This window comes from Electrophorus electricus, chromosome 1, assembly GCF_041902795.1.
Source record: "Electrophorus electricus isolate QZ-2024a chromosome 1, ASM4190279v1, whole genome shotgun sequence".
Classification (NCBI taxonomy): Eukaryota; Metazoa; Chordata; class Actinopteri; order Gymnotiformes; family Gymnotidae; genus Electrophorus; species Electrophorus electricus.
In genome coordinates, this window is record NC_137497.1 from 33,886,256 (window position 1) to 33,894,211 (window position 7,956).

Consider the following 7,956-nt stretch of genomic DNA (forward strand, 5'->3'; position numbering starts at 1 on the left):
TCAGAATCTCAGCTGATTCTGCTGTAGGATGTGACCACGGTAACCCCCTCACCGTTAGCTAGTGTGCCTCTTTCAAGCCTTGGTTTTGTCTCCCAAGTCAGCCTGTTTTTTTTTTCGTTTTTGTCTGCTCCATGTGTTGCACCCTCTGCTGGACCGCTTCCTCTTTGCTCGCATGTTCGTGTACATTCTCCCTCCCACTCGTTCTTTTCCCTCTCCTCCTCTTCACCTCACTGTCACCCTCCCGCCTCCATTAAAACTGTGCTGTGGTCCTCTCAGAGCAACCTTGCCATGTTTTCAGGGAGAAGCGTGAAGGTAAAGACCCAAACATGGATTTGGGGACTGAGTTTGTTGCACATCCTTTTTTAATGGTGATGAAATGCACCCGATTGAAAGAAATCAGTGCCATATTGTACAAATGTAAAATATTAAACATAACATTTGTTGTACGTGATTTGCAGAAGGCTCATGGTTCACGGAGTGTGTGTGTGTGAGCATGTCTGTATGCGTGCACTTGTCAAAGAGAATATCTATTAGCCACGCAGGTTGTGAAGTCAACTGTAGCGTTGCTCCCTGCTGGACACATCCCTGACTGAGCCATCTCGACTTGCTTCTCTGAGCGTGTTTCCATGGAAACAGCTTGCACAGCTCAACGCGTGGAGCCGGTTTGTGTGGTTACGTTCTGTGCCTGAGCAAAGGCTCCAGCTGGTCTGTGCAGGGTGCAGTTAGTGTCATTAACAAGGGGCTCTGTGTTCACCTCAGCCAGCAGCGGAGCCGCTTCCTCACGCGGGCCTGCCGTGATAACGACTGAGCTGCCACAGGCCCAGCAGCCGTTGGTTATTCCCAGAATTGTCTGTTTTTCCGAGTTGCTGACGGATCAGAATCACCAGCTCTGTGGTTCTGTGCTGTTTTCATGTTGTGTGTGGACTGAGGTGTGAGTATATGAGTGGACACACTGGCACAGCAGGGACCTTCTACTGACAGTCTCATTCACCGAAAAGGACAGATTTGGGACAGAGCCACTGGACTGAGTCTGCACACTGAAACCCACTACGAGCGGTGCGGTGGGGGGATTGATTGGTGTGTGTTCAGTCGATGTTTTCCATTGAACTTGGATTCATGTTAATATTGAGTTTTTCCGTGCCAAATCTAAATATGTTTTCAGAATATATCCATTGCATTTTTTCTGTTTCAGCATGAAAATAGAGCCCCTCATTGTTGGCAGACTACTGCTGGACACTGAAGAGGCATCATTCTAAGCCCAAATATAGGAAAAACCCACACACATGTAAAATGTACATACTTAAAAACCATATGTAATGGAGAAATTCTAAAAACATTAACTCAGCATTAAACTAAATTGTTCAACATGTGCATAACACAGGGCAAAAAGATTTTGACCTTTGCTTCCCAAGCTCAAATAGCTAGAGTTTATAGTACGTTTTAAATTGTCTGTAGCACTACACTGTTCATGAATGAATATTGTGTGGTGCACTGTCAGTACAACATGCGAGTTTGGCCATGGCTTGCTTCTCTGAAAACACTGCTGTTTCTCTGAATCACAGAATATGCTCATTGTTTTGTCCTTCTGTCTTCATTGCTCTTGTGCCCATATATGGTACTACTTATTATTATTTTAATGAACACAAACATTAATGGAGTTTTTAAATATCTCCTATTGCAGCAAGTGGTAAACAAATGTTCCAAATCCAATGCTTTATACACTGTACAATTTTCTCAAATATATCGTTGTATTCTTTGAATTATGACACTAGAGTCGAAAAATTTGTTTGCTGCAAATAAGCAAATTACTGCACATTGATCTGACATGAGATTAGCAAGCTCTCTTGTTAGTGTAGTTTGTCCACTGTCTATTTAGGTTGTAGTTGTCCGTTAGCTGCCATAATTTAGTTAGCCAGTGCTACTGACGTCATTTAATTGGCGGTAGCTTTAGCTTGTACGTAGTTATACTCATATTTCGACTACTTAACGATTCAGAGTATCCAGTGATGCAGGGGAGAAAAAAAAAAAGTACAACACATCTGGTTTTAAATGTCTGGGGTGTTTTTTTTTAATCACAGGGTGCGACAGAGGCAATTTTCTTTCTTTTCCACAGAGAAAAACCCTTTAGACCCTGAGCTCCTAATATTATCATGATTCCAACTAGGATGACGCGCGTCTTCTGTGGTGTGTTGTTGCTGGCAGGTGCAGTGGACTCCAGCTGACCCTGGCTGAGCTGACTGAACTGCCTGTTCCAATTACTACCCTGCATTCACTCCTGTAACTTCTTGACATCTGATTTAAATGACTCCTGCGTAAGTCTGATTGGTGCCAATGGGCTCTTCCTGTTGTGGGGAAGTTACTAAGTCCATGCGAAAGAAGATGCTGATAAATCACTGCGTTTGGGTTCTTGTAGTTGACTTCTGTGTTCTGCCCCCAACACCCCACAGCTGCAAGAATGAGCTGGCTCACTCACTCACTGAGCCCTCGCACATGCATGCACAGACACCGCCGTTCCCAGCACGTCTACACTTGCATGCGATATATTGGATGAGGCAGCATATTGGCTTTTTGTTGAGTGTGAGAGGTGACTCTTTTCCTCTTCCTTCTCCTAATAAATGGAAATGTTTGTAAAGGTGTACATGGGATGATGCTTCTGTTATGTTTTTTCCTTACATGCACAGATTAAAACCCCAGTGTCCAGATTTTTGGAGCTACATCTTTCACTGGCTGGAAACAGGGTGCTGCACTCCTCTCCAAAGCACACCCAGAACACTGGTCTTGGACACTTCTTTTTTTTTTTCTGCCTTCTGCCTGTGTTCCACTGCATACAGGAGCTGATTCCAGATCAGTACTGTCCAAAGGAGAGCTTTTCCCTAAACAAGTCCTTTTATTTTTTTGGAATAAGCAGGCAGTGTTCGGATGTTGGAGGCTCGTTGTCTGGTCTCCTCCCTTGGCTGTGATTTGTTGTGATTTGTTGTGAACTCTTTCGGCTATGGAAAGGATATTTGGATCAGTCCTGCTGCATCTGTGCAAGTCTGTTTTTGGTTAGCTCGTCGTTATCCAACGAGAGATGTTATGCAATTCAAGTACACAAAACTGGGACACTTGAGTGACCTGACATTTACGTTTGCAGCATTTGGCATATGCCATTATCCAGAGCAACTTACATGCACATATCAGTAGACAGCCTGTGTACTCTCTAGAAATTGAACCCATGACCTTGGTGGTGTTGGCACCAGATCTACAGGACTGGGCAACTACAGAATGAAGACCAAAGTGTTTTTCACACAACTTTTTTCCATTTTGGTTATTCTGTAGGTCTGTGAAACTGCAGAGCTGTGGAGACTTGTCCAGTAGAATAGCTCCCACTGTCTTGTGCATTATCCTCTCGTCGTCTTTGTATTGGTTTGACAGGCTTGACAGGCTGGTGCTATAGTAAAATCACTCATTAAGAATGATGTCCTCAGAAATAGGCCACTATCTGCCCAGGGACAGATGTGTTAAAGACCCCACCCCAATCCTTACTCATATAAAACAAATAACATCTCTAACTCTCACTCATATACCCCTATCCACTGACTAAATATACCAGCGATCCAGATAGTCTGGAAGTACACTTTCGGCTTAAACAACCCCAGAATATCTTGTATGCAGTAAAGCCTTGATGCAGATTTGATAAGAAGTTGTTATTTCAGGTGTCTTTCAGTCAATTAAATATCGCAGTCAGATTCCATTCTCCACTAAGGAAAGAACTGCAATAGCTGAGAAATGTCTGCTATTCACAGACTACTTGCCAATGCTTGGAATGATTCTAGATAAGTTCAGTATGGTTTTTATTAGGACAGCAGTCAACTAGAATCATTTCTAGAATATTTCTTCATGCAAGTTCTGTCCTTTCTAGACACTACAGATCTTAGAACAGATCTCCTCCCCATGTTTAATTTTGTTCTTAATTTGTTGAAAAAACATACCGTCTTTGTCTTTAAGCCCTGAAGCATCATAGCTACACTTGAAGAGTTGAATCCACAAATGCTGGGAGCTCCTGGGTTGCCAGGAGCAGAAGGCTTCATCTTGCTTTTCATAGGTTTGCTGCTTCTGCCTTGCTGGAATTAAGCACAGGCAGACACAGACTGGAGTACGCCATCACCAACATCTGCACCGACTCGTCTGGACGGCCGGATGAAGTCCTGCTTAATTTGTCCCATGATGTTTGTGAATGTGCAGAGTGGCTGTGTATATTTGGTACAGTACACACGTGGCGTGTGTGCTCGGCTGCCTCGGCTGTTTGAGAGTGATCAGAGATCTCAGAAGGCTCTTGTTCTTTCTGTGTTCCGTGCTGACAGTGGGCCAGGCTTTGGGAGAATTTAGCACGCCTCAACACTGCCGCTGTTCACTCACTGGTCACACGGCTCTGCATTATTCATAGGACTTTGGGTGGAGGTTTTACCCACCACTGCACCACCAGCTGTCCCGCTGCTCTGCAACCAGAAGCGCAGGGTGAACCTCATCACCGTACCTCATCACTGTACCTCATGACCTTACCTCACGCATGCAAATGAGATCCACACGCTCTTATTCCCAGTCACCGTTCTGTCTCCATTCTATTGTCCTTAATTTTTCTAAGTATTTTTCTCCTTAGCCCCACCACCCCATGATCTTTCTCTCTCTCTCTTTTCCTCTGTTCTGTCTCTCTCTCTCTTGCTCTCTCATTCTCTCACGTGTTCTTATGCATTCTATCTCATCTGTCTCTGTGATTGACCCACCGCCACCCCCTGCCAAATCGCTGAATGCCTTTAAGTAGATGATTTGAGCATCTCTCCATCACCACTGGCTGTGTATATCTGACAGTTATTCTGGTGGCTTGCTGTGGTCTGTTTCCATGATATAAATGGTTGTTCTCCAAAACTACAACCTGAAATTCCTGTATTCTTTAAATCATTGTTACAGCTACGTAAAGTGTAAATCTTTTTTTTTTTTTTTTTTTAATTAAATAATAATTTTGATATGAAGTGGTACAGAAAGCCCTGTGCAACATCCTCCTCTCAGAGCTGTATGTCAGGGCAGAGGCGTAAATTACCGCAGTGGGGTCGTGTTGATCCAGTGCTATTCTTGTGCACATATGGGGATATATATGAGGACCTACATTAGCATTTATGTCACGCCAGGAATATTCTTACTCTTTATTCAAGGTGAGTTGAGAGAGACAGACAGCGGGTGTGTGCCCACTGATGCAGGCAAAGACAGACAGACAAATCTGGGTGGAAGAAGAGAGTTTAGTACTGCGTGCTGCAGTGTGTTTGTGTGTTTGTGTGAGTGGAACAGGAAAGGGAAGGACGGAGGAGGGGTGTGTACAAACAACTTAGTGCTGCTCTGGTTGACAGCACATCAGGCTGCAACCTCTACAGTCAGCCTGTACAGCTCAGCACAGGCTCCTTGGTAACAGAGACCAGACGGACGAGCGCTGAGAGGAGGGAAGGACAGTAGCTGCTTTCAGGTGCAACGTACTGGAGGGTAGAGTGTCCATGCCAGTAAAGAGACTGAAATAAAATTTGTGTTTTTGCATTCTTGTGTACATGTGGTATTCATAATCTATGTGTGTGTTTGCATGCGCACAGGGTTGGATAATGTGCAAATACAATGTTTGTTGTTGATAGCTAGCATGTGACCTTCATGTATCAATTTTTAGCATTTTAGATGCATTTATAGTGTCTTTAAATTTCAGCTGAATGTGTTTGGGTGGATCTATATTGCTGATGTTTGGTGTAGGAATTCTTATATTCACATGTGGAAAGACTGAGCCTTGCTGTGGATAAAATGCTTTTTAGGAAGTTCTAATGCAACAATGTGTGCAGCTACACAATTTAGATTTAGTAATTTGACAATTTCTTATCCACTGTGACCTGCAAAATCCTGCAAACGGCTGAAGGTGTTTCGCAGAGAATGTGAAAGCACTTCTAGCTGAAAAGACAATAGTCTTCTCCTAGCCTGATTCAAAGGCAATAGCACAATAGGAGCAGCAGCCTCACTGACATTTAGCAAACACGAACATCCTAGCAAGTGAATGGGTAAGGATGTGCTTAAACGTTCTGTATGTTTGTATTACTAAAATTGTATATGCATACACACTGCAGTGCTGGGAAGTACATCAGAACTGAGCAAAGGAACAGCTTGAGGTATTAAGACCATGACAGAAGGAGCTCAGAAATGGAAGCTCACTTTACCACAAGGGGACAAGGACATTTAAAGCAGCAAGATTTTGCCTTGCAAGCATGTTTAGATCATAAGGAAGGGCACGTCAGGCAGCCAGACAGTGGAGTTGCTGCACTGGGCTGTGGTGTAGTTTAGTGGTGGTGTGAGCCCATTTTGTATTTGATCCTCACTACCGCAGGGAGGAAGTGGGGCCCAGCAGCCGACTATAATCAATAAGCAAATAGGGGAGTTGCAGTAGGCCAGTTTAGTAATGATTGTAGTTTGGATGTGAACCTGGATGGCCTCTGTTGTCAAGAATAGCAGAGAGTCTGGAACTGTGGGCTCTTGTAAATTTGATGTGCTCCAGAAAAGGTTAACTGGTCTTTCAGAAGCACCCGTAGTTTCCTGGTTGTTGAAAGCTGCAGCATTTGGAGACACTGTAGAATAATATATAATGTAACTTTCCACTGTGTTTATATAAGCAGAGTTTTTACATTTGAACCAGCTCTGATCTGAATGAGTCAAGCAGGTCCATTTCTCCATAACATTCAGACTCATCAGAACCGCAGCCTAACCTTTCACACCCATGGCTAATCACGGCCATACATTTTTAATAGGATCCCCTGCCGTGGCCTGTTTCTAAGCCTCATTAAATGCTTCTATGATGAACTTGGATTTTGTTCTCAAATTTCCGCTGCAATTTCAGCTGTGGGTGTGGATGTCTAGCAAGCGACACTGGTGTGGAGCAGACTTCCCACCTCCGAGGTGATCCACGAAGACCATCGCCGTGTGGGGGAGGGAAGCCAGCCATGAGCTTTCACATAACGATGATGGTTATTCCATAGTGCATTTGGGAAACCCTTAAAGAGCTGCAGTTTTGGAGAAAGCTGGTGCAATTATTTCCTCCAGACTGGCATAGAAGAAAGCTGTCAGGGAAATGTGTGAATGTACACATGCAGGAAACAAGATGCTGGGCAATGGAAGCGAATAAGAATCATCCTTGAATACATGCAGCAAAGACGAACTGATCCTCACCGGTTCCATCTCAGGAATCCCCATTTACAGCCAGTTTCACTGGAACTTTTGTCATTAATTTAATTTAATTTTATTTTATTTAATTTCTTTAAAAGCCACATATTGTACCTAAAGATTCGGACACTTGGAACCTTTGTTGTTTTGTGGCCAAGTGAGCAGGCTCTCAGCAGTGCTCTGTGTATTTGTCCGTTACTGTGGTTTTGAGCTGTGGCTGTGCGGTTTCATTACTGTATGTTTGAGTTGGGTGAGTGTGTGTATGTATATATGCACTAGTGAGAGTCTGTGTTGTAAAGGTCACAGTACATATAAAAAAAAAACTTGTGTCTTGTGTTCTTTAAGATTCTAGTCATTTTCAGTGTATGCCGACAGTGGAGAATAAGTCTGGCTCATGGGCCCAGAATAGGAAGTGTCAGCTCTAAAATGCAATGCACAATATTTCTTTCAGGCAAAAGAAGACGTCGGTGAACTTTTATAGTTTGATATGTTTATTTTTATGGCACACTGGCTTTCGTATTGCACACTTTCTTTATTTCAGTGTACAGATCTACATTTTTATGTGAAAATCTCTAGCTCTTGTAGTGCGTCTCATTCCCTGGCCGGTTTTTGTCCTGCCGTTTTCTTTTCTGCAGAAAGAGTGCAGATCTGTTACACAAGGGTCTAAATTATCCCCTGCCCTTCGACTGTGGTTAAGTCAGGCACTGGCGACTACAGAAGAGCACCGCTTCCTCCGCC

The 7,956-nt window shown here is 43.6% G+C and overlaps 1 long non-coding RNA gene across 1 annotated transcript; it reads right to left on the minus strand.

Annotated features, from left to right (window-relative positions):
* Window positions 1–2,043: 2,043 nt before the first annotated feature.
* On the minus strand, window positions 2,044–4,802 carry LOC145658611 (uncharacterized). The gene is made up of 2 exons (XR_014124258.1): window positions 3,972–4,802; window positions 2,044–3,430 (listed from the first exon to the last, which is right to left on the minus strand). It is a non-coding gene; the product is annotated as an uncharacterized LOC145658611 (long non-coding RNA).
* Between the last annotated feature and the right edge of the window lie 3,154 nt (window positions 4,803–7,956).